The 27,706-nt window shown below is 42.0% G+C and overlaps 1 long non-coding RNA gene across 3 annotated transcripts; it reads right to left on the bottom strand.

Moving 5' to 3' along the window:
• Positions 1-27,008, bottom strand: LOC122768002. 3 transcript variants are annotated; one of them, XR_006360266.1, is made up of 3 exons: positions 26,817-27,008; positions 19,375-19,459; positions 1-21 (listed from the first exon to the last, which is right to left on the bottom strand). It is a non-coding gene; the product is annotated as an uncharacterized LOC122768002 (long non-coding RNA). The 3 variants fall into 3 exon arrangements; XR_006360264.1 differs by lacking the exon at positions 1-21 and adding an exon at positions 6,557-6,734; XR_006360265.1 differs by lacking the exon at positions 1-21 and adding an exon at positions 10,497-10,516.
• Between the last annotated feature and the right edge of the window lie 698 nt (positions 27,009-27,706).

Below are 27,706 nucleotides of genomic sequence, written 5' to 3'. Positions count from 1 at the left end.
GCGTCATTCACACCGTTTACGCTGTAACACAAACAAATGAACAACCATTCCACAATCAAAGGCGACACCTCTTTAGATGTTGAACTTTGTAAAAAAAAAGCTCATCAAATGTGTGTATAAAAACCACTCAGAGGTGATGAGCAGAGCAAAGCCACCTTTTTATTTTACATGACAACACAATATAATTTGTTTTTTTGTTTTTTTTTATCCATTTGGGATTTCAAGGATTTCTGTTTTAGATTATTGATATGGTTTCGAATGTTGTCCCGTTAATGGTCTCACTTTGTGATATCACTGTTACAACACAGATCCATATTCCCATCACCAGCAGCTGACTGCGGGCCCTCGAGAACGGCTTGTTACATAAGTCCACTGCAATGAATATTTAGTGATAAACAGGGCTGGTTATTGATTCTAATCTTTTGATTTCGATACTGGGACTTCAGGATACAATTACTGAATGATACGCCACTAGTTTGTGTATTTGTATAGTATGTATGTGTTTGTTGAAAGGGTGTAAGTCAGAAAGCCAGTTCTCCAGTTTCCTCCCACAGTCATGATTTGGGGATTAGCTAAATTGGACGTAGGTGTGAGTGTGTATGGTTGTTTGTTTCTAAACGTGGCGTGTACAGGGCCTGATGTCGGCTGAGATTGGCACAGCACCAACCATGACCCTCATGTGGAGGATAAAGTGGTAGAAGATGGATGGAAATTCCAATGAAGCAGAGTCTCAGAGGAGAGGGGAAAATTTGACTCAGGTGAATAATAACATATAGAAAATACATTTCATCTTTTCTTTCCACCGACATACTGACAGCGATCCTGACTAAAAATAAAGCCTCAGTCACGCACGTCTCACGTTAATAAAAACACAGGCACGTGAAAGCCTCCGCCCGTGGCCTTACTCATCCATGGCCTGCTCCGATGCAGATGTGTTCTCTACCTCGTTAACCTCAGCCAATGGGAGCTGCCCGCTCGCAGCTGTGCAGCGGACACGCTCCTCTGCCTCACCAGACTGTGGCGCTGGCACGAGGATTGCGCTGGCACCAAGTCAACGCACACTGGCGCGTTCCGACTCGTTGTGCGTACACATACAGTACATGCTAGTGCGCACAAACACACACGATGGAGCGTGTTTCCGGACATAACCACGTGCATCATCCACCTCTCCTCCGTCAGAACATCAGGCTGCACAGTGTGACTGCGCTACGGCACGTACAGCACGCAGTCACCTTGTTCAAGGCCACAAATAACTATGTCATTTATCGACAGGGGCAGGTTTTTCCTGCGCAACATTCAATTACACTTCTGGGCTTGCACAAATTTATATCTATTCCTGTAATGTTCACAGCGTCTCTGCATATCCTGCAGAGCTGCCAGTTCTCCAACCACCCCGTTTACAGTAACCATAGCAACAACTTGGTTCTACCGGGTCTTTGAGGGGAGGCAGGTCAAGGGTTGAGCACTGTTCAGTGGACAAATCAAATCTGCTCTTTGCCGAGTCAGAAACTCTGAAGATTAATGTCCAGCAGGAGAGGAATCTGTAGAGCGTGCTGCTATAGGGGGTTCAAATCTAAAATCTGCTGCTCGTGCCCTCTTAGTCTGAGCTCCAATCTGACTGACGCAGAGAGCCTCCTCTCTGCTGAATCAAGATGTTTTATCTGCCCGTGAATGTCTTGAAACATCGGAGGATCTGAAATGTTGGATTTATTCCAGAGTACTCACAGTCACTCGGTTTGCAATGTGGTGATTTGTCTCTTTTTCTTTTTTTTTTTTTGGCTTTTCCATCAGAAGCGAGTCTACAGGTGGTCGCTTACTTTACTGTAGCCATGGAAACTGCCCATGGAAATCCATGAGTATTTTGCAGAGAAGGAAAGAAGAAAAACCTCTTTGCTTACCTTTAGAGGGGCAACTCCTTAGATAAGCGTAGGCGTTCTTTTTCCCACTGTTTAGTGTTATTTAGGCACTGATGCACTTGTGATGTCTTCAAATGAACCTAAACAATGTACTGAAGGCCGCCAGTCAGCCCAGGTGGGCAACATTCATTCCCCTCAAGGCCAGTCGTTCACAGATGGGCTGAGTTAAGAGAGGGTTAGTTGTAGGGGGTGGAGAGACTTGGGCAAAGTCCTGGCACAGAGGAGCCGAGCCATCTGCCTGTCAGGACTGCTCCATTTCAGACCATTTCAAACCAGCGCTCCGGCTCCACGGTGTTCCCACTACAGATGGACAGCCTTCAGAAAGGTGTTAGTCACGCCTGGGCTCCATCACAGTGACAACACAAGGGTCGCGCAGTCTGGCTATCATTAAATACAAAGGCTGAGCAAAAGAGTAAAGGACTTAGGATGTGGGGGTAAATGTGGTGTATGTTTGAACAGGTGGAAACAGGTTTGAGACACAGAGATGGGATCTGTCACAAACTGATATTTGTACACAGCATTAAGCAAATGCAGTGCAGACACAGAACCTTTAACGTTACAACCTACAACCTCTCATTCGTCCACACAGCACCGCCAACTCTCTTTTCTCTCTCTCTGTGTTCCCATGCGAGCACTCACACAAATTTGGAAAATTAGTTCAGGTTCAGTCACGTCAGTTGACATGGTAATTACAGTTATTTTAGTGAAATGTTGAGTTAAAATAAGATGAATTGAATTAGCATTTTTAGATCGCTTTATTGAAAATGATGATGAAAACATTTTATATTTATATATATATATATATAAATAACGAGGGAAAACAAAAGTAGAAAGTGAGTGACCCGAGAGTTTACGATTTATGACGCACCTTGAATGCAACACACAGGCTATTGAAGCCAACCATAGTGGATGCTGTCCTTTCCCTCCCCAACAACTCAAAATAAACCACCATGGATGGATTATGTGAATAGTTATCGGCGGTTACAGTTCAACAAGAATTTATTATACTCATAAGTGCTGGCGATAACTCCTAAGGTGCGTGTGTGTGTGTGTGTGCGTTTGAGTTCATGGGGCCAGTAGTTGCTTCCTCCTGGACCTAACGATAACTCTCTCATTTGCTGTAACCATAAATAAAGGAGACGACTGAGTGTGCTTCAGTCTACACCTGTCTGCTTTTGGGTCGCGTTCGGTCAATGTTCTCTCAGGTTTGAACAGAAAAACGTAGCCTCTGCTCAGTAATGCATTGTTTGAACGTTCAGTTTCATCTTTGACTGTCCTTGTAGACCTAATCTTTTTATCCTCACCTTTTCTCCATCACATCATTTCTCTCCTCTCCTCTCCTCCAGTGGTAGCAGCACCACCACTAATCCATTGGGATGCAGTGCAGCCTTTCTGCTGGGGGTTTTTCTGGAAGTGGATTTGTAAGAGAAACACCAGTAAGCCTCTCTCTCCCTGTCTTAATGGCAGATTAGAGTCTTGCTCTGGCATTAAGTCGACAAACACACAGCGCCGTGATGGAGCCTCGCAGGCAGGTACAAGTAAGGTGGAGCAGCTCCCCGACATCCGTCAGAGGAGTGGAAGGAGGAGGAGCAGCGGGTAAAAAAGCAAAAGGGGGAGGAGAGGGGGGGATCATCTTACACTAAACACTGGCTCATGTGTTGGTGTATACCTGCTCACCTGCATAACAAAAATTCATATGGGGGTGGGGGAATCGCAATATAACACCTTGCTTATGGTATCCCAACATAATCCACAACATCATCACTCCTATACTCCAGGATATCGTATAACGAGATTATTGTGAGGCTCACGCACGGGTTATATCTGTCATATATAGTATGTTTAATTTGTATATAAAACATTCAATTTTCATAAGGAAATGAAGGATTCACAGCAAGGTTAAATAACCTGCAAGAACAGCAGCAGGAAGGGAAAGGGAAAGACTGTGCATCATTCCTTATACTAATTATGAATAATATAATAAATCTTTTCTTAGACCACTGGGTGTGTTTTCTGGACCTCATAGTGAGAACCAGCTGTCAAAGCGCTGGCATCCTCGCTGCCTTCCTCTGCTGATGGTGCAGATGATCAGACAGCTGGACGCGGTTGCCGCCTCGTTGAAGCTCCGGCTGCTCTCTGACACAACCTCACCTCATGTGTCAGGTACAGTGAGCTGACAGCAAACAGGACAGAGGGCTCGTTACTGGGTCAGCGCTGTGAACCAGCACCGCAGCCCACACCACCTGACCTGCATTACACTCCACACTGTACTCTGTCTGGACAGAGTTTAAAAACATAACTGAAGTATCACTTCACTTGCTCATGTTGTAAAACATATTGCCTTGTCGTTATCATCACATTTATAAAATGCCTGTTTTGTTCTCATCTTTTATGTACAGTATGTAGTCTTGCGTGTTTTATTAACCTGCTTCTGGACTATGGATTTAAATTAGCCAATAGTTCTAATCTGTCAAATGTACATGTAAATGTTCCTGTAAACAGAGGTGGAAAGTAATGCATTACATTTTACTCACGTTACTGTAATTTTACAGTATGTTTTTGCTGCGCTGTACTGTGCTGTACTGTACTGTGCTGTACTGTACTGTACTGTACTGTACTGTACTGTACTTTGATACATTTAAAATCACATCTGTTAGTGAGTAAAAGAAATGTTGACCTGAGGTGAATGATGAGGACAGGTGAATGATGACAGGTGTGTGGACAGGTGAATGTTGAGGACGGGTGAATGTTGAGGACGGGTGACAGTGAATGGATGTGAATAATGAGGTTGGGTGAATGATGGCAGGTGAATGTTGAGGATGGATGAATGATGACAGGTGAATGATGATGTCGGGTGAATGATGACAGGTGAATGTTGAGGATGGGTGAATGATGACAGGAGAATGATGACAGGTGAATGATGAGGATGGGTGAATGATGAGGACAGGTGACTAGTGAGGACAGGTGAATTGGCCCTTATTAAGGTCCCTGAGTGAGTGATAAAGTTAAATCATTAGTGACCTTTGACCCATTTTGATTGATACATTACATGTTTACACACTTTATTTTAATTTGGAAAGGTTTGCCTTTAATTAAATTATCAACTAAGGCACAACATTTGCTACACTAGAACCTATACTTGTTTACAATCTATGTAGGGTTTTGCAAAATGTCCGTTGTTTATATGAAATTTATCACACATTTATCATTCAAACTAATTGCGAGTTTTTGTGGAGTCTGTGACGTTCCTCGTAAGCTGCATGAATTAAACATTGATCAGCTCTCTGGTGTGAAATAATGATGACTTGCGTGAAATCAGTTTGCAGGTACATGTGATGAATTACGTGGGCTATAAATAGCAGCAGCAGCAGCAGCAGCAGTGTATAACGGTCATGACGCAATGACAGCAGCCGCACTGTTTGGAGAACTCGCTGACGTGACACAGTCAGTTTAATTGAGCTCCTTTGCTCTTTTTACACTGACAGTGTAATAAGAGCCGGAGCAGGCAGGCGCACAAAGTGACACGTCTACAACCATCCACTGCCTGTGCACGTGAACTCTGTTTTCTTTGACAGTGATTAAAATTTATAAACCAGGCGCGTGTGTGCGTGTGCAGATTTCTAAATGTGACAAAAATAATGAGTGTGGTGATTTCTGTCTTCTTTCTGGCAAATTTAAATAAAGCTTTCTTTTTTGGGGGGGGCGGGGGTGGTTGGGTTGAATTCTTGCTCGTGGAGTGAACACAGCTTTCCTGACGTGCTTACAAATCATCTGAACAAAAGCAGGTGATTCTGAATCAAGGCTAATCACCCCTAAGCATTGGAACACACATAGATATCAGGGAAGCTCACTAGATTAAAAGAAGGCGTTTTACTCTAGCCTTCAACTAGCTCCTTTTTGTTCTTTTTATTCCACCCCGTGTTGTGTTTCATTACATTTTTAGTTTATTTCAAAGTCAAAAGTTTTTCAAAGTTTATTTGCAACTTGTGTTTTATTTCATAGTTTAAAGAGCGTTTTTCTTTCTTTCTATTTTCCTTTTATTGAGAAGCAGCAATCCTTGTATGTTGTCTGTTCCTACGGTCGTTAAAAGTAAGAACAGAAATCCCACAAACATCCAATGAAGTCTGACTTTTTTGCCGCATACAATCAGCATTCACTTCCATTACTCAATACTCACATTTTTTTTTCTGCTCCAGCTCCGATCAGAAATAATGTAAACATGACACCCGTTTAACCTGTTACTATAATAGCTGTTATTACACAAGGGACATCCAATCATCAGTCACTTACGATCTGCAGACACCTGAAACACTTTTCCAGCAGTTCAGCCGAAAACTGTCCTAAACCTTTGTGTGTGTTATTTTTTGTTAAGTTTGGCCCATATTTGTGATGTGGCAGTGATAACACTGTATTCAAGGAATTAATACTGAGGGGAAAAAATGATACTAAAGATAACGAGCTCAAAAAAGTCACTATCCATCCTTCTCTTTTTGAGTGTACGTGCATAAACTTCATTTTGAGGTTGTTGTTTTTTTTTTTAAAGAACTACAGGTAACAGAAGCAAAATGACACAGTTTTATGTTGTTGTGTTTACTCTCATGCCGAATAAAGACACAGAAACACCTCAGATTGTGGTAATTGGCAGCACCTTTAACAACTGAACCAGTGAGTGTACAGAAACATGAAGGTAAAGACACACATGTTGTTGTTGTTGTTGTTGTTGTTGCTGTGTGTGTGTGTGCACATCTGCACAGGTGAGCGACTCCTCTTCCACATGAGCAACTCTGTGTTTTGAAGTGTGGTCCTCTCCTGTCTGACCTGCATGTATCCACAGACAAAGGGAGGATCTGCACATGTAAACACACACTGGCAACTACTACTACTACTACTACACACACACACACACACACATGCAGACACAATGCAAACCTTTTCATGGTATGTGGACGCCCTCTTACTGGGACAAAAGCACATGTTTTCCTTTTTCATTTGAAAGAGATCAGTGGATTTGCACAAAGGCAACCCAATTTAGACATCTCTAACAAAGCTTGCCCTTTCCCCCGCCTCCCCTCTCCCCTCAGCCTCACTCTCTGTCGCTGCGGCACATACATTGACACATTTGTATGCTCTTTGAGGAAGCGCTTCTCATCCAAAAGCCCAAGCTGTGAGAAAAGGGGATTTGTGCAGACTAGCGACTGAGGGGACAGAATTAGTGGGAAACTGAGACACAGAAACAGAGACGGAGACAGAGGTGTATCGGCCATTGTGGTCTCCAATAGAAGCTGGAGTCTTTTGAAAATGCTTTAACCTTGCTATGAGGTTGCTCACCCAAGAGTTAACACTGTTGCTTAATTAAGGATGTAGTCTCCACTGCTCTGCTCTCAGTTCTGTCAACACTTTTTTATTTTTTTTTTCTGGAGCTCAAATTAGCAATTCAAATGGAGGCTATTTGGATATGCTCGCCCAGCTTCCTCCCCTCGGCTTTCCAGGCAGTTTGACAATATTTTTGTTAAGCCCCATTTCCCCCTAATGCAACTGTAGCAACAGGGGAGAGAGAGAGAGAGAGAGAGGGAGAGAGAGAGAGAAAGAGAGAGGAGAGAGATGAGGAGATAGAGGGAGGGCTGGGTGATGGAGAGAGGACACATGCACTAAGTGTTAGAGGAAGGTCAAAAAGGAGACAGAGAGTGGTCCTCGCCATTTGGCATGTACTCCCTCTCTCTCGCTCTCTGCTGAGCTAATATTAGGGATAATGACAGTTATTGGAATAATATGGTTCTGTTTAGAGCTAAAAGGTTTAAAATTGTTCAGGGATGATAAAACAATGACCCCCTGCTGCTACACATCCACTGACTGACCCTCAAGACAGCTGGTGCTGAATCAAGAGGCCGACTACGAGCGGGCTTTTAAAATACATGTTAACATGTTAATCTGACTGAGATTATACTAAATTACATTTCTCAAGGACAAACTAAGCAACTCTTGAAGACAAAACATCAGATTTTCAAAACAGCAGGAGAGCTCTCATGTGGTTCTTTAATGAGAACCATACAAGCATTTAAATATAAATCCTGTAAATATAAAATATTAAGTGTTCTCACCCTTTATTCTTATTCTTCAGAGCAACCCCAAATACATGCTTCCAATCAAGAATTGTGTTAATAAGATGCAATTTCACCAAGCCTTATGTCTTCATTCAAACTCATTTTCTTTAAATCACCACCAAGACGCACATTAGAAGAAAACCCAAAGCCCCAATGCCACATAAAGGGAAACACTGCAAACACTTTGTATTCATAACATTTAACAATGAAATGAAATCTCATGCATCCAGAGAAGGTTTTTGTCTGTTTTGTTAATGGCATTAAATAGAACCCACAGTCGGCTCAAAATAAAACATCTTAGACACGATTACAGTCAAACTACACGAACACTTGCTGGGTTTAGTCAGGCTGGTCTGGAGACGGAGGATTACGTAAGGAGAGAACAGTTGCACTAAATTGACTCAAATTTATCTTCAAAGAATAATCAGAAATATCAATGAGCAATCATTTGAAGGTGTGTGTGTGTGTGTGTGCACATGTTTAAACTTAAATTAAACAGCTCGCGTTGTTCATTCACCTCAAACTCATAACCAACTCCAATCCTAATCCACACTTCCAGCTCGACTTTCCAAAAACAAAAGCACCCGACTGGCTCCTGATCAGAGGTCATAGATTGCTACATGTGAACTCTTCACGGACCCAATTGAAGAGAATCGCAGGCACATCTACAATACGCAACACACACACCAGCCGTGCAGAGCATAGATGGCGTGAGGGCAGGAGAAACACAAACACAATAGAACAGCAGTCCACCGGAGAGGAGGAGGAGGAGAAGGAGGAGGAGGGGAAATAGAATATCAAAATAGCACGGCTGAGATCACGGACAGCGCTGCTCCAGGAAAAGTTCAGCGGTTGACCTGCAGACACTGAACACTGAAGTGTGAAATCACAACGAATCCAAGACTCCTAAACAAAAGCAAATGTCTTCTTTCTTTTTTTCAAGATGTTTTTGCCTTTACTGGACAGTTATGTGTAAAAGTGGGGAGAGAACGAGGGAGGACATGCAGCAAAGGACAACAGGTGGCATCGAACCTATATATATATATATATATCTATATATAGATATATATATATATATATATATATATATAAATATATACATATATATATATATATATACATATATACATATATATATATATATATACATATATACATATATATATATATATATATATATATATATATATATATATATACATATATACATATATATATATATATATACATATATATATATATATATATATATATATATATATATATATATATATATATGTTCTACATATATAAATAGAATGTTCTATATATATTGCCTCTCTGTCATTTCAAACTGGTCTGGTCAACAGAGTAAACACAACAACATGTACATATATGTATATATATAAGTTTAAACCGAGCAACAGAATTGGGAAGAAAGGTGATTTAAGTGACATGGTTGGTCTAAATATTTCAGTATTTCTTGGGTTTACAGAGAATGGTTAAAAAAAAAACAAAAAAAACAGAACAAAAGACAAACTATCCAGTGAGCCGCATGCAGTTCTCTGGGCAAAAACGCCTTGTTGACCGGACCAGTTTGAAATGACAGAGAGGCAATAACCCAAATAACTCGCCATTGCAATCGCGTTACGCAGCGATCGCCTCTGAATGCACAACACGTCGAACCTTGAAGCAGATGGGCTACAGCAGCAGAAGACCTCACCAGGTGTCACTAGGTTATTATGTGTCCTGTGCGCCTAATAAAGTAGCCGCTGAGTGTAATTCCAGCTCTAACCATAAAACCGGGTCTTAACTCTCAAAAAAGCCTGTTAAAACGTCCCCACAAAGATGGTCTGAGCCAAAATATGTACAACACAGAAAACGCATTACTCTCAGTCATGTCTTCAAGTGGACATAAGGGTGAAATGTGCTTAATGAAGGGAAATATGTAGTCAGACAGATAATATACAGTATCCGCCTCACGTGTTCTCGGCTCCTACACAGACGCCAGGAGAGCGCGGCTCCATCAGATTGTATATCTGTGCATTATTACCCAAAACAAATGGAGGCGGGCAGGGGAAATAAGTGACAGTCAACTCTAATTGAATCTGTCTGTGTCCTGTCAATCAGGTCTGACTGATTAGCCGCACTTGTTCATCTAAATGTATTGTATCACCTCCTTGCCAAAATATAATGTGATGCTTTGAAGCGCGGTGGGCCGGAGCTGTGGCACCGTGCTAAGTCAGCGCTCTAGTTAATAAGTCCTTTTGATTAAACAAGCGTTCATTAAACATTCATTCACTCACTCATCCTCATTTGCATTTTCTCATCATAAAAGCATTCATGAAACATTCATTTGTTCACTTGTTCTCATTTGCATGGCTTGAAATGCATTCTTCCAGTAATGAATAAGGCTGAAATAGACGGAGAGCGAGAGAAGGAGGCCAAGGAGGAGAAAGAGACGAGGAGCGGCGGCACAGGGCAGAGGAGATACTTATTACTCCATTTGAACAATCTGTCCTGTAAATGAAAGTAGAAATTACATTATGTTCCCTCTCTTAATTATGTAGAGGCACTTGCCTGTTGCACAACGCAAGGCCGTGATATGCAAACAAGTCGTTTGTGATATCAAAGCGCACACAGATGGAAAATTCGCTCGTGCATGTCGCTGAATAATGTACCTGCAAACAAACACAATGTCCCATTTTGAAGAGGAAATGACGAGGCGGCGCGCTGCAGCTGCCCGTCTTCCTCTCGCGCGGCGAGGTCACATTGATGCCAGTGTTTCATTTCCCTCTTCGATTGATCCACGCGCATGCACCGTGTGTATGACACGAGCTCTACCCTGCGGGGTTTCTTTTTCCTCTTCTCATGAACGCGCTACACATCAAAGACAACTCCAACAAATCCTCTGTGAGACGGTGGAGCTTTGCTCTACACAACAGCACACTGGCTGCAACTCCTTGCACATACAGTACTGTGATGTTCTGTGAATGTACGAGAATATCACCGGGATGAACTGAATAGCAATGAGGCAGCAGCATCCTCGCAAACCCTCGAACCCTGGGAGTGTTCTCCATCCTCTATCATCTCTTCATTACCTTCTCCTCCTTTTCTTTTAACTTGTGCCGTCAGGGGAGACATCAATCTGAGTGACAGGTTGTGTGATCCTCCTCCCGGGCGGCGTGGGAGAAAGAGTGCTGTCAACTTAAATGCCACTCTCTGGATTTGGGCAGACGGGGAGCAGCCGTGGCCACCATGAATCTCTCCCCCGTGATGATCACAGGCGGACAAAACATGAGCCCATCATCGTCGCCATCACTCCCAAACTTCACGTCCCCCACCCCCCAGCCCCAGCCCCCGTCCCTCTGCAAAAAACAGGATCAGAAGTGTCTCACTGCTTGTTGCTGACCGATCACCCACTTTCATTTCTACAGACACACACACACACACACACACACACACAGCCGTGTCTGCAGGGAGGACACTTGCACAACACATTAGTTTGGATGTTAGGATGTTTCACTTGCGGCCCCCAGACCTTCTTTAAGTCCAGCAAAGTAAAAGTGGTCTTAAATTGATGGTCCACAAAAGTCTATATCTAATCTAAAAAAACAAATGTTAGAAGTCACATAAACGCATTTGGCTCTTTTTTGCATGTATTTTGGTGAATAAAGGTGTTTTGTCATCCATTTTCCTCTCCGTGGACTGAAACTCATGTCATGTGTTATTGAAGAAGAACCCAAACCAATGATTTAGACTCCTTAGCTCCTCAGGATAACGTTTAATGACGTTATTTATCCTTATCCTTATTCTGATGATCGATTATCAAGTGAAAGAAAGGTTTATTTTCCCATAGACTTCCATTCAAACCGAGTTCCTCTTACAGCCAGAAGAGTCCCCCCCTGGTGGCTGTTCAATATACTGCTACTTTCAGATTGGAAAATGAAATACAGTCTACTAAATAAATAAATTAGGAGCAACCACAACCCTGAGGTTGAAGCTGAACTGTGAGGACTGTAAGTGATGAACTGACATTTTTCCCCATAGTTGGTCTATAAGACACCATAATATACAATATCTGCCATTTTATTTAACTCTCTCACTCTGTGTGTGTGTGTGTGTGTGTGTGTGTGTGCTTGGCCAGGGCCTGTAACAGCTGATGCACTTTATTGCACTCTGTCTTCCTCCCTGGGACATTATTAAAGATTACCGGAGATAATCACAGCGGTATCATGCCGGATTCCAGGATCAGGCTGCACAATATCAGCACATAGAGAGCAGTTTACTCGAGGAACGCTGGACCATGTGGGATCTGCCTATAAGTCTGACATCTGTTAAAAGATAACGCCATGACTGCCAGCAGGGGTTAAAGTCCCCGCTTCGTGATACAACTAGAGCCAGTCTGCAGCAAAACTCATCTGTCAGTATAGGAAAAATAAATAAATGAAAGAACAGAACTTTGCCTGCATAAACTGGAAATATGAATCTATTAACAACTTTAACTTTGATAATATTAGCTTTTACCATTGTGTTACCATCATGCGTACTTCTCGTTACAGTAACTCCTAGACTGTTGTGATATCTAGAACATACAAAAAAAAGTGGCTTTCTGACACTTTTGCAAAGATAACTTTCACTTTCACTTCCTGACAATTCTACAGCCATAAAATCTAAATAAATCCAGGCGGCCTGATTGTCATGATGGTCATAAGAAGCTTAATTATCTTCTTGTTGTTGTTGTTTTTTTAAAAGCATACATACATTTGAATTAATTGATAAAAAAAAAAGAAGGTATGTCCAGTGTGTAACATCTAGGGGAACATATTATACATGTCCCGCCACGTGATCCGCTTGGTAACCATTAGATGTCACTCTGTTTAGTTTTTTTTTTACACACTACACCTTTAAAATGGCAGAACAAAACAATTTTAAGTACCGTGCAGCAGTTATTCTCTCATAAATACACAGCCTTTATCGCATCGGCGATAATAAGAGCTTACAAGTGCCACAGTGTGTGCAATACTTTGAGTGCACATCCATGGTGGCGGTGGTGGTGGTGGTGGTGGGGGGTGTTGCGTGTTTATTCTCCCTGTATATCCAGAGCCTTTATAACGGCTGCGCTCCTGCTGAAAACATGTCATTCTCATCAGTGGGAAACACGGGCTCGCTGCCTATCTATCAGTCCATGCAAGGCAGCTTATCAGTGGGCTATCATTGTCTGAGCCGCAGCCATGGACACCTGCTCTGCAGAGTCACACACAGGCGGGAGAGGAGGCCACCTGAATACAAATCAGAATGAGCTGTCGTACACAAGGAGGGGCAGGAAAGACACAGAGAGAGAGGGAGAGACTGCAGGCTTTGGTTAGGAAAATAGAAACAGTTAATTATCGAGGATGCTCCATCTCTCTCTCTCTCTCTCCTCCTTCAACCTTCCTGTGTGAGTGCAGGTGCTGAAGGAAATAATGGATGATGGAGTCAGACAGCTATGAAAACTAGCACTGAATAGACATGTATTGTTTTGCCTTTACTTTACTGTATTGATTTTTCATCACACAGCCTTTGCACTGTTCATGAATGTGTGTCAGGAGCATTGAGGAGCATTGTGCCGCGTTCTGTGCACCAACAACAACCCCACCTCAACCACGTGTGTGTGTGTTTCTTGAGTGAATTCAAATGGAAAAAAAACAACCACAGTTGACTCACAAACAAACAAATTAATATTTTGTCAAGGACCCGAAGCAAGGTCATTAACACAACACTTGAGTCAGTGATCACAGCTGCTGTGCATTGACGCAGCATAGGCGGCGAGTGAGATAACGCCGCGTTCCTCTTGTTGGATTTTAAACCACAGCCTCTGGGAGAATATTAACCGTCTGCAGCAAGTGGAGGAACCAGTTTATGACCTCTGATGTCTGCGTCATTGTCGGAGGAAAGAGAGGACACAGTCAAATCTGCTACCGACAGAAACTGGAAGTGGTTATTTTTTGGTTAGTGGCAGGTCAGTATGAAATATTTACTGTGTGAAGTAGAGTTACAGTAGTTCTGACATACATTTACATAGACAGTATAGTTTTACAGGGCATGAAGAAAGACGCCACATGTGACTTATTTTATACAACTATTTTACCTTCACTCCCTGCTGTCGTGCAAGGTTAAAGCTGCAGTGTCTAACTTTTGTGTGACAACTATTGTAAAAATCGGTTTAAGCTTTTTTTTCATGATTAAAACAAGATTTCCGATTCTTTAAGCTTCTTAAATGTGAGTATTTTCTTCATTTCTTTGCTCTGGATAACAAAGAAGTTAATTATTTTGGTTTGTGGACACAACAAGACATTTGAGAACATCATCATTTGCAGGTTTTGATGAACACTGATCAACATTTTATGGACCAAGCGATTAATCGATGAATCAAGAAAATAATCGACAGACTAATTAGATAGTTGCAGCTCTAGATTTTTGTTGCTATTATCATTCCTCGGCACAGGGACGTACTTTTCATGGACTGCCATCTGTTGTTCTTTTGTCAGGAAAAAAAGAAAAGAGACCACATCTCGCGCCTGTGTTGCGCTCCCTCCACTGGCTTCCTATACGTTTTAGGATTGATTTTAAAATTGTATTGTTGGTTTGGAAAGCTCTTAACGGTTTGGCACCACCCAAGATTTTTTTTATTATTTTATTTTGTTACTATTTTACTTTTACGTTCTATACCTTTTACGTTGCTGTGCCTTTAACTGTCTAAATCACTTTGGCCAACCGTGGTTGATTTTAAATGTTGACTTGTTTTGCAGCCGTCAGGCTTTACTAGCGCAATGTTGCTGCTGGTGAGATGAGAGCTGTACTGAGAAACACAGAGAGGACGACGACGGGCGTAATCAGCATTTTGTCAACTCATTTGACAGCGATTTAAACGAATGGATATTTGTTTTATATTTCAAAGATGCACAGTGGAGTTTGAACCCATCTTCAAGGTGTTGCTTCAAAGGTGTACGTTAGTTTCAGACTTTAAGACGACACTCGTCATGTGAGGTTTTCAGTGAATCATTTTTCTCTGGGAATAATACTGTGTGGTATGGTCTAAAGCTGTGGACAAGCAAGTAAGTGAGACCTTGAGTTGAGATCATTTTGTGAAATATTGTTTCTCGTGCTATGAAAAAATGTGTCACGCTGAGCAAGTGTTTTGTTACTAGGGTGCAAGGACGGTGCAGAACATTGCATGATTTTAAAGCTGCTGTTGAATTCTTACTGCATTATTGCTATATTGTATGCCTGTATATGGTCTTCTACTGAAAGAAATCATGTCATTTATTATGTATTTAAAGCAAGTAAAAGTATTTATTTCACTCATTTTACCCTTTATTATGTTTGTCATGTCTGTGCCGACGGTTGTCGAAATGATGCCAAAACTGCAAATCAAACCTACGGTAACAAATACAGTGACTTGAAAATTAAACAGTATACAGTTACAATCTTCAGCAAAGCTGCGGGACAGACCGGGTTATATTTACTTTTCATTGACATGGAAATGAAAGCCAACAAGGTGAAGATTACTTCAGAGAATAATTCATTCCGCGACATCCAAAGATTACAAGCCCACACAGAACAACGTCGATGTTTCTCTGTTCTTCATAACAGTTTTAACTGCGACAGGAACACCACGACCATGAACCTTAATCTCAGCCAATTTTCCAGAACAAACAGGATGTCGCCTCCCACGAACGCAAATCCTCCTATCAACATTATCTGAAAAATTCATTTAACCCCCCTCCTACCTGTGCTCACTAATGGTAGAAGTCACATGTATAATGTATGAGAGCGACATACAGTAGAGTAAAGCTATAGGTTTTGTAACACAAAACAGAGGGGAACTGTAAATACTCGCTGGCATGCATTTCAATTTCAAAGTGGATACGCTTGCATGAAGTCACCTGATCAAACGTGTCAAACTGAAATGTGCATCAGTGACAGTGAAGCGGTGGTGGTGCCATGGGACAACCGAGGCTTCCCCCTCCATCACTTCATCCTCAGCGTTGATTTGATGTGAACTTGGCCCATCTGTCCTGCATTAATTGCACATGTGCTGCTGTGTAGCCTCACTGGGCTGCACTACAGAGGGACCTACACTAGAAGGCTGTGTTTGTTTCTCCTCATTTTTTTTCCTCATAATGGGCAAATTTAAGTGGTTCATTTAGTCCCAAAAGCAGTCGGTCGCCCTTCAAAAGCAGACCTCGACAGGAAAAATAAAATACAAATGTCGTTCACACTTGGTAATCTGAGCCAGAGGTCCACTAATCTATGTGCATAATCAATCACAAAAGTTTTGTTTGTCGACCAATGTATCCGTGTCATATTTTATATGCAGTTTCAGAGTCGCAGTAGAAATGGGTTTGGACTCGGAATAATAATAAGTGGCCAAAGGGAAGATTTAGTCAGAGCGCATTCATCTCGCCTGCTCTGCTGTGGGTGACATCACTTCCCTTTCCTCTGCTCTAAAAAGTCTCTTTTCCTTCTTCCATGAACACGATCCGTCTCCTCTGACTTTAATATCACATGGTCGAGATGAGGGGAGCACAGGGCAACAATGATGGAATGATGAGGGACAATCCCAGAGAGGGAGGTGAAGGGAGGTGAAGCCGAGTGGGCCCACAAAAAAAAAAAATGCAACAAGACAACGGGCATGATGGGAAATAAGACCAAAGAGGAAGGGACTGAAAGAGAGACGTGAGAGAGCGAGGAGGAAAGAGCAAAGAAGTGGAAATAAGACAAGAGAGGGTGAGAAAGATGAAGCTGTGTAAGAAGAAGCAAAGCCTGTGATCGTGTGTCTCTCTCCACAGTGAGAAAAAGGAACAAGGGCTTCCTGATGCAGCAGGGGAATTGGAAAACACAGAACAGCCATTTCTCTGTCTTGACAGGTGTCATGTTGAGCTCCACGGTGCACGATGTCAGCATTCTGACTCACTTACACAGACGCTCAGCTCAAGTGAAATGTCAATCCTCCCCTGCATCGTGCTCAGGTGGACGATGCGTCTCAATCATTGCAATTTGCAGTAACGAAGCTTTAACGCGGGAACGAGAGTTTGGTAAAGACATATTGGAAGCTTAATCATAAACACCATGGGCAGACCGAATATGTCACGTCCAGATGAATTTGGATTTATTAACCTCTCCAGAAAACCAACAATCAAATGCATGTACTGGATTGTTTACAGCTTACAATTATCAGCCGTAAAAGAAAAAGATTAACATGCACAAACAGCTCAGCTACTTATGGAGTTTTTACACTAACCATTCATCTGTGGATTATTTTTAGTTTTTTTGTCCATAAGATGTCAGAAAATGGCAATAAATGTGGATCACATAGAAGAAAAGCATGAAATCTTACACAATCACCAAAAATCCTTAGTGTCACATAAATACTTTACTGAGCACTCACTATAAAAAAACTAAACTAAATAAAAATAAGAGCTGCAACAGCATTTTAATTGAATCATTTTGTGGGCTGTTTATTTGTTCTTTATGGGAGCAGAATATTTGTTCCACAGCTGGAGAATAAAAGCAGAGCAAGACCACAAAAAAGTGGAATTGAATCATCTCTAGTTTTGTTTTGTAGACGAACCAAACGGTGTTTTTACTCAGTTCACAGTCTGATAATAATAATAATCACATGTAAGAAGCTGAAATCACACAACTTCAAATCATTTGATCAGCTGTCAAAATAGTATGTGGTTGATTTGGAAGTTTTAACTGTTTAATTGTTCAGTTAAAGTCGAGTTTTCTCTGTGTCTACTGCCAGAAATACAGTTTACTACAAAAATAGTAGGCGGAGTCATCACTGCACGGATGCATGAAATTTCCCTGGTAATTGCGATTAACCTACGTTTTTAGGATTGTTAAGTCTTTTTAACTGATCTACAGTTCGGATAAGAGTCAACGCTGAACTGTAAATTCAGTCCCATGAGTAAATTTGATGTTGAGCTCAGAAAAGTGCGTGTACCCTGCTGCTGCTGCTGCTGCTGCTTATATTTTACATTAGCTGGCTGGTTAAAGCGAGCAATCACAAGGCTGCGAGATCCACATTCATTTCAAAAGTACTTCAAGGTTCCCATTTCTTCTGCCAGTCAATTTGGAAAAATCCACCATGCCCAGTCTCTTTAATGTTAGGAAAAGCACAGGGGGAAACCTGTCTAATAAAGCCGTGCACTCCTTCCTGTGCCTGTCTGACAACACAGTGTGCAACAGCATCTCTGTTTCCACAGCAGGAGAAGCAGCGGATGCTCGCCGCCTCTCCTGAGAAATAATTAGCTGTGAACTTCAGAGAGCAGTGATTAGCATGTGTGCACGGATAGACTTCAGCTCTCCTACTATTACACTACTACATTGATCACAACCTTACATAATCAGGCACTGAATTACGTAACATTTTGCGCACTCAGGATACTCCACCCCTCTGCCCCCACACACACACACACACACATACACACACGTGCGCGGTCATATGGTTTTTCCTTCCTTCACTGCTCCAGTGGTCCAACCTCATTTGGACCACTGGGTTAATTAAAGCGTCCACAGACGAGAATAAAAGACGGCCATATGCTGTAGCCAACAGTAAGTCCAGAATGTCACAACCTGGAGGATCAGATGTACAAAAAAAAAAAAAAAAATTACAGCCTTCTGCTCACCTCATCCAAATCATAAATCTCCTTGAATATCCTTCAGTTAATCTTAATTACATGTTCACCAGACTGTGCTTTTAGAATGTGTTACTGTGCATCGCGCATTATCTAACCGAATATGTTACCGCTAATACTTCACGGAACGGCACTTTCCATTAGAAGAGGTGAAAATCTAAAAATGCAAGGGTTAAAATGTAAATTAAAACCACTAATGAATAAATAAGTAACCTTTACAGACAAGGGGGGGGGAGGAATTATATAGGAAAAATATCAGGCTACAAAATGCCACCCCACTGTAAAAGAAGTGATTTAAAACGCAGTCCTGACTCCGGGCAGTCTAAGCTCCTCAGGCAAAGAAGCCCACAGGGGCCCTGACGGCAACAGCACCGGTCACCTTTCATTTTCAGGCTTTATTAAGTAAAAGCAGGCAGACACACAGCGCAGACTTGAAAAGAGCTTGCAGGCGCATGAGAGAGCCAAAAAAATACAACCGAAACGACAAAAACACCCAAGCAAGAGAAAACAGGTCACTCTAATCTTAATTTCTTTAATGATCTTTAAATCGTTCAAATGGAGCCAATGGGGCACCGTTGCATAAATTCATATTATATCACAAAACATGACATGCACTTATACGCCGTTTACCGTTTCTCTTTAAAGTGTTTTATTTGGGTGAGGAGCTATTGACTCTTTAATGACACTTACCTCACTGAACACAGCATCAAGTGTGCAGCAGCCATTTCGCCCGGGACCTGGACACTCTCTCTCACACCGATAATGTGGCTGCCACCTGGAACAGAGGGGAAAAACTGATTTTAGCCACTTTAAAGATTCACTTAACACTGATCTGTGGCTGCTTCAATCAATCTTCACGGTTCAAATTACGGGGGAATAGGACACACCAGCTCCCCTGAAAGCCTACTTTGAGACACTGAGGGGGAGCTCAGTCTGAAACATTGTCCATTTTTGTATCGCAGGTTTGATTTTTCTAATTTTTTCATTTAACCTAGATTTTACCAGGATAATCCCATTGAGATTGCACATCTCTTTTCCACGGGTGTCCTGGACAAGAGGTCGCAGTAAGACAATGAGACAGTTACAGACATTGGAGAGCTACAAATAACCTAATAATAGTGAAATATATCAATGTGTTTATTCACTCATTACATACCAATTTCCAAACATTTGTCAATGTCTCCACTAATAAACCTAATGCTGTTCCTGCTGTTGCCACCCATGTGTGACGGCGCTGCACTCAAATGTAATTTGATTTAATTTTTGTGAGAAATAGTGACAGTACATATGAATACAGCCATATATGTAAATGAGTCACCTGTGTTCATCTTCGAGTCAAAGTTATGATTCATTTTGTATCACATTATTAGTTATCATTATTATTATAATGTAGCAATACTTGAGCAGAAATCACAAAAATAGACTGGTTTTCTTTTCTTCTTGTTCATAAAACATGAGCCAGGGGAACTTTGTACTGTGAAATTTTCACAAATTCACTCCGATTTTAAACATTTTGAATACTTACTGCTACTTACTAGGTGTGTTTATATAGTTATAGTGAATATTAAATGTTTTTTACATCAGGTTGTGCTGAAAAAAAAAGGATATAAGACGCTCTATCATTTCTTATAGCCTCTGTATGTACTGCACGTTTTAACATAGTCATGGAAAAAAGCAGCCAAAAATGCTCTGTGTTCTGAGGGTTAAACCATAATTTCATGATGTCTTGACCTTCTCGCGACCTATTTAACACGCCGTCAGCAGAGATTCACCATGTCACTGCTTAGTTGGGAGTCACTGTACAGTCGAGACTCAGGGCAAAATAAATAGAATAAAAAATGACGGACAAATAAAGAGATGTGGAGGTTCTTCTCTTATATGTGCAACTCGGGGAGGTCATAGTGCCCTGGGCTACTCCACTGTACAGACAAGGAGAATAATTTAATTCACGAGGGCTGGAGGGAGGGATGAGTAGTAGCTTTCCGTATCAAAGTGGACAGCGAGTATTTTGTTTGAGAGGCACATTTTTAAATTCTACAAATTCAATATCAGATTGAAATCCCAACGTCTGCCCTGCCTCTGTGCCTGACTGAAGTGTCGAGGGAGTTTTCAGACACGGGCAGCATACACTGGCGTCAGCTCCCTCAGGCGAAAATGCCAGCTTTAAGTGTTAAGTGCGGCGGAAATCCTTAGGTGCAAAAATCTTCAAGCAGCAAATCCCAAACGCATGGCGGGGTTCACAGCAGTGTCAGACAGAAGGCTTGTGTTTCGCGTTTGGATCGCCTCCGTGTCACAATGTCAGCCTCTACAGGCCGCCGCGGCCTCGGCGTGGCAGCGCTCGCTCCTCCACGGGATTTCCACTCGCCAGAGCAAACGGCCATCAGATCAGACACATTAAGAAGCTAATTGTCCCCCTTGGGTTGGACTGTTCATTATCTGACCCAGTGCACAGGGTTCAGTGAAGCAGGCTGACACTCACAAGCCTGGTCAGTGGCTCTGTAAGCCACAAACAGGCATCAGTGCAGACAGCCGGTGGTCCTACTGGAGCTGTGTTATAGCTATACTGGGTTGCAATCGCAGGCTCATTTGCACTGGATGATTCACATTAAACACAACTCTCCCTCACACTCAAACACTGTACGACATTCATAGACCTTCGTCCAAAAGAGAGAGTCTTTCAGTTTGTTGAGAGAAGCTAATCAGGAAGTACGAATATACAAGACGTTCCTGAAGGATCCAGATCTGAGAAACATTTATGATCAACTTTGTAAATGATGTTCCCACATCGAGAAAAATAGATAATAAAGCAAAGAACACATGCGCGGACACCAGTGTGATTGACAGCTGCTATAGCCTAATTATAGGTGCCTGGTTGCAGGGTGACATCAAAAAAACCTCCACATGGCAGTGGCCAAAGAGCAAATCTCCAACCTTCAAAATGAAACTTGGGTCACCACACACTTACAAATAAAATAAGCATCAGCACCTTAAAAATGCTTGAAAGATGTGTGGAAGAAACCAGAGGCTCTCTTGTCACATTAAACTAAAATGTAAAAATCCAAACAATGGATTATCGGCACTGTATTTTCCTCATACGATGCATGTGTGGCATCATGAACTGACTGAGGAGTCTGCAGCATCAACACATACTGAACTGTCCTTACTCCACTTTGACTAGTATTCCAAATGACTTTTTTATTTTTGCAAAAACACGAATCCTACCTACGAATACCGTGACATCACAACATCCTTGCTAAAGGTTAGCACAGGGGTCGCCGACCTCTTAAAGACCGAGCGCTACCTGGAGGGCTGTACCATATTAACATTTTATGCAATTTGCCACTTAAATGATGAATATTATGCATTCAATTGCATGCACATTCATTCCCGTGCTTACTCCTAACGATTATCACAGTTTTTCCATGATATTTCACTGAGTGATCATATGACCATCATACAACATGCATCATGTTAACGTATGAAAACAACACATGTTACGTTTCATTACGCGGTCTCTCTCCGTCAGCCTCTCACACACAAACACACACATACTCTGTCTCAGTCTGGTCAAATCTTCATCGGCCTTATTGACTCGCCTTGTTGGTGACCACTGGGTTAGCATTGTCGTCAGGATTTCATAAGGTTTCACAGGCAACATCGCATGTGGATTTTCCCAGTGCTTTCAATTTCAATGACTTCTGTTAAGCACCTTCCATCAATCAGATAAATGTGAATTAAAACATCTCTTGGATGCAAAGCGCTGCGACGCACCGTGGAAACGAATATAGATTTGAATCCTTGACATGACAATGTGATCAAATCAAATCGTTGAGATCCACAGCCCTGCCGGCAAGAATATGGATTTTCTCTTTTTCTTTTATGTATGTAACCTGCTTGCAACAATATTCTGATTCACGGTTGTCTGTCTCCTGAATGACACATTTTTCTAAAAGGCCCCGGCTGGATAAAAAAGCTCTTTCACTCAGAGGGAAGTCCACGTTTACAGCGTTACAGGCATAGTGTTAACATTAGAGCGTGTGCATTAGTCTGTATTATCCAGTATCTCTAATTCTTTAATTCAAAAAAGGAGTAACACCTGTTATTCATCCAACGCCTTTCGTCACGGCAACAGCCACGTTGGACCCCGCACTGGCAGGTCAACGTTTAATACCGCTCACCCCTCCCCAGCGAGAACACAGCAGACCCCCGTCCCCCCCTTTGAGCACTAACAAATAACTTTCCTCTGCTTAGCCAACGTGTGTCTTTATTTCCTCACACAATTGAGTCATGATGGGATTACCCATTGTGTGCACAGCTGCAGTCACAGGATTAGGAATGACTGGGGATAATGGCGGAGAAAACACCATTCTAACCAAGTGCACAATGCCAAGCGCACAACTGGCTCCACAAATACCAGCTTGGGAAGCTGCTCCAACACCTGAGACACCTCGAGTGTCATCGTCACATCGTTACGTGAGGTGCAACGTGTTAAAAAGCTAGCAATTAGTGAAGTAACCGCTAAATGAATTGACAAATGTGCTTGTGCTGTGATTTAAATGCAATTATTTTCTCTTTCCTTTAGTCCTTCTGTGTGAATATGATAAGCAGTGAACTCAAGGACATCACTCTTTTTGTGAAAGTTCAATATGATATTGTATTCCGAGTTGTGAGGCTTGTGCGAGAGCACAGCACGTCTGTCATGCCGAGCCGTCAGCCTTCGCCTCTCTCCTCCATGACAACAATCCCCGTATTTGTGACGCCGGGCGCATGTGTGCGAGCAGAGGAGGTAAGCAGTGACTGTCAGAAGTGACGCATGATGACTGGCTCCGCGAGACACGCCATTATCACGACTCTCACACCTCAGGCAAGCACGTGTGTGTGTGTGTGTGTGAGGAGAGCGAGAGAGCCCAGGAGAGCCATGATGGCAGGGTGCACACCTCACACTCACATCCGTCTCGTAACACAGAGCTGCACGTCATGCGTCACGGGGGACGGCAACGCCGCTTTTCATTTCCCCTCACGACAAGCTGGTAATTTACTGTAATTCTAGTCAGTGTCACAACATCACTGATGTGCATTTGAAAAGCTTTTACCGTTTGTCAGCGGCAGCAAGCGTAAGTGTATGAGACTGAGCAGCTAAGGTTTTACTTTCTCTGGTTTCCTCCCACAGTCCAAAAAAACATGCAGATTTAGGGATTAGGCAAATTGGACACTCTAAACTGCCCAAAAGTGTGAGTGTGAGAGTGAATTGTTGTTTGTCTCCATGTGGCCCTGTGATGGAACTGGCGACCTGTCCAAGGTGTGCCCCGCCAATTGGACCCTCAATTGGAGGACGAGCGGTAGAAGACAAATGGATGGATGCTCGTGCGACACATCTAGAGTCGCGCTGAGACGCAGAGATAAACAATCAGTGGGGACAGTGTCCACTAATCTCACAGGCAGCTCTCGGGACAGGAGTGGGATCCACCAAGGAAGACACAGTTTCCATGCATCGTAAAGACAAACTGTAACGCCCCCTTTCAGCGCGTTAATATTCAGTGGATTGGTTGACGTGTTGAGCGCCCAATGTCATATTCTGTTGTGCACTGCCTCCTTCTACTGTTTGTGGGTGTTAACTAGGGGGTGAGGCCAGCTTGAGTCTAACTATGGGCCGACTGAAGATACAGTAAACTCCTTCTGATTGCTTCTGTAGCAATTTGGGATTCTTTTTTTTAGAATATAAAGTGCATTACAAATAAAATGTATTATTATTAGTAGTAGTAGTAGTAATAATAAACTGTTCATGTATTACCTGTATGAGTACGACTTTGAGAAATTTGATTTAGCACAATTTTGGTCAGGCCAGGTGCAGTTTTAGGGTGACTATGTCAATAATTTGTTTTTTTCCCGCTGTCATGTAAACACACTGAATGCCTCCTGTAACACACTGTAAGGAGCGGCACTCATCACTGCACATGTGCCTGCATTATCCCCCTCCCTCATTACACCCTGCGCCACCCACACGGCTAATAGCACATTAACACGTGAGAGCGTATGAGGAAAAGTAGCCTCTGCATTACTGCGTCAGTCAGACAAGCTTGTTTGTAATGGACAAAGCAGTGAATCATGCCGTGTATTGTGGTACTCACAGTTAGGGCAGACATGCAGGGAAAGCGGCTAAAAGCTTGTACAAATGATACGACAGGTCAATACCAGATGTGCGGTGTTCTAATATCTGGATTTGTCACATGGAAAAGAAACGGCCCGTTTTCTGCAAAGAAGTGAATACAGTCAGAGTTTTCCCAAACATCTCACCTGCCTGCAGTATGATACAGCTTATCCTCCCCGCAGATAAACAGCTTTGGCGTGCAATTACTAAATTAGTCGCAAAATGAATTTCAGCCCAGTGAACTGACACAGAAATGCACTGAACTGCTCAAAAAAAATCCGGTGGAATTTAAAGTTTAATGGATTAATGATGTCAAAGCTCCCAAACGGATTGCACTGTACAGTAGCGCAAAGTAACTGTGGATGAATTCAATTTAGAAAGCAAGCACAAGGAGTCTTCAGCAGTTTCAACCGGGCATAAACTGGAGCGGTTCGAGCTGGAGCCGTGATGCAGCAGAGCTACTGTTCTGTACCTTTTCATGCAGAATCTGTGAATGTCCTTATGAGTCAGTGGAACACGCTTTTCTTCACATATTATGACACAGCCACTGGTTTGTAGAAGCCCACGCAGGGACATGGCATCATGTTAGAGAACCATCACCCACAGAACCACTGATTACTCAGTCAGCCAGCACTGAGGATTTAAAATGCTAAATAATTTAATAAGCCATACAATAAGATTAAGATATTATTTTAATGAACTTAGACCCCAAAGGCAAAAGACTAATGCTTTGCAGCTTGGGAAAGCGCTGAGTATTTTTTCTTAATTTTATCTCACTTACTGCAATTTCTTTCATTTTATTAGAGACTTCTAATTGTTCACTTGCTATTGAGTTTAAAACGGGGAGCAAATTAAATGCTAAAAAGAAAATAAAAAGTAATGACTACCATCGTCACTGAGCTCCATTGGGTTCACGTTTGTGACGTCACATTTCACGCACGGTCGACACAGGAACGGAACTTTAGAGACATATATATGCTGATGTATATGCTCTACTGACTGTAGAACTAGTGTATGATCGCTGCAGCCAAACGCTAGAGGCTATATGAGGCTGTGTTTATGCCCGCTATTTATTGTGAGCAGTAATGATGGACTGATTGTTTAACTGCACATAAAACGGTCATTTTAAAATGCAGTGCAGTGACATTTAAACATTATCAATAAAAGTATAACTATGTTCTGGGCAGTTCTGAGCTCATCTGATGGGCCTTAATCTTCATAAAAACTAACTCACTAATGTCCACTGGCTGCCCGGGCATTTTAGAGTTTGTTTTAAAGATGAAAATAGTTTTATTTTTTGTTTTTAAATCCTTAAATGGTCTTGTCCTGCCTTACCATTCTGAGGACGCTCAGAGGGGACAGAGCCTTTTCTTTTCCTCTACAGTTTTACTCTTTACTACTTGTTTTTACTTGTGTTGTTTTTTATAAGTTCTAGAATATTTTATTGCTATGTTATCGTTTGTTTTTGGATCTTTTATTTCTCCATTGTATTTATCTCTGATGTACAACACTTTGTTTCAGCGGTTGTTTTTTAAAGTGCTTTATAAATAAAGTTGGAGTAGAAGAAATATCAATGGACAAACCATGGATTCATTTCAGAGGAAATTATAAATTATAAAATATATATATTATTTCCACTCCATTTTACAACCATGGAACATCTTCAGAACCACCTGGTCACCAGAGACCCAGTTCTGGTTTCATTTGGATCAGGACCAAATGCCCAGCAAGGCCACATACCTCATTAGAAGGAAATGCATAAAACCAGCACAGTTGTGAAGGAAAGAGGCAGAAGGAAGTCTGTCTGTCTGTCCGTCTCATAAACAAACACATAAACAAAACAACACTTTAGCTTTAGCTGGCGCTAACAGGTTAGCTTCACACAACAGGCCCAGATACCAAAGTCCAGGGTCAAATGAATTGAACCAGCAGCCGAAGAAAAGCAAAACAAACATGTTCTTTAAACAGTGTTGAATATACTCACATTTGACCTTCGCTGTTGTGTCAGTATAGCTCACATTTTGGCCCAAATCTCAGCTGCTAATCCAATGTTATCTTTCTCCAGACTGCGTCCCACTGCTTTGACTTGCAGGTTCAAGGTTCTGCTGTGAAGGTAGTCCTGCACCTGTTTAATGGTGCCTGACCTATGGCGTGGTTGGGAGGGATTTCTTTTGGAGGTTTTTGACAATTCTATTGGCTCTAACAGTTTGACAAAGGTGAATTAGTGAGATCGACCAATGGGCCGCACGGTCTGAGCAGCCATGACACACAGAGATGTGATTCCTTTGTAAGAATTCTATTCAAATGGAAGGATACAAGTGATATTAGACCTGTTTCCAAGCAATCACTAAAACTCTCTAACATTCCTCTTCCTGTCCCATCTATAATAATGCTTTTTTTTTTTTTTTAAATGACAGACTGAAGAAAAAAAAGAACCAGAAAGCAACTTTAACTAAATACTAAATAGGAAAAAACCTGCTGAAACTGACAGAGATTATTCTTCACCTCACATCTGAAGTTGTAACGTTTATATAAATATGACGATAGGAAAGGCATTAAGTCATTAAGAGCAACTCCAGGTGGAAGAAAGGAAGCCACTCTGTATTTATAAAATGAGCAAACAGGTCAGATATATCTGCCAAACACACAACCTTGCTTGGGGGAGCACACATACAGTCGACCTGGCCCCTCTGATTCCTGTTGCGTGCTTTTCGCACCTGGAAAGTGTCTCCTCAGGGAAGGTGACACAGGGTATAAGAGGAGGATGCTGGGCCTAATGGGAAAACAGAAGCTCCAGGCAAAAACTATGACAAGTTACATCATAATCATAATCATCACATCTTCATCTGAACCCCACCACCCCACCCTGCCCGT

The sequence above is a fragment of the Solea senegalensis genome, linkage group LG1 (assembly GCF_019176455.1).
Source record: "Solea senegalensis isolate Sse05_10M linkage group LG1, IFAPA_SoseM_1, whole genome shotgun sequence".
In the NCBI taxonomy this organism is placed as follows: Eukaryota; Metazoa; Chordata; class Actinopteri; order Pleuronectiformes; family Soleidae; genus Solea; species Solea senegalensis.
This window is presented reverse-complemented; position numbering and strand designations above follow the sequence as displayed.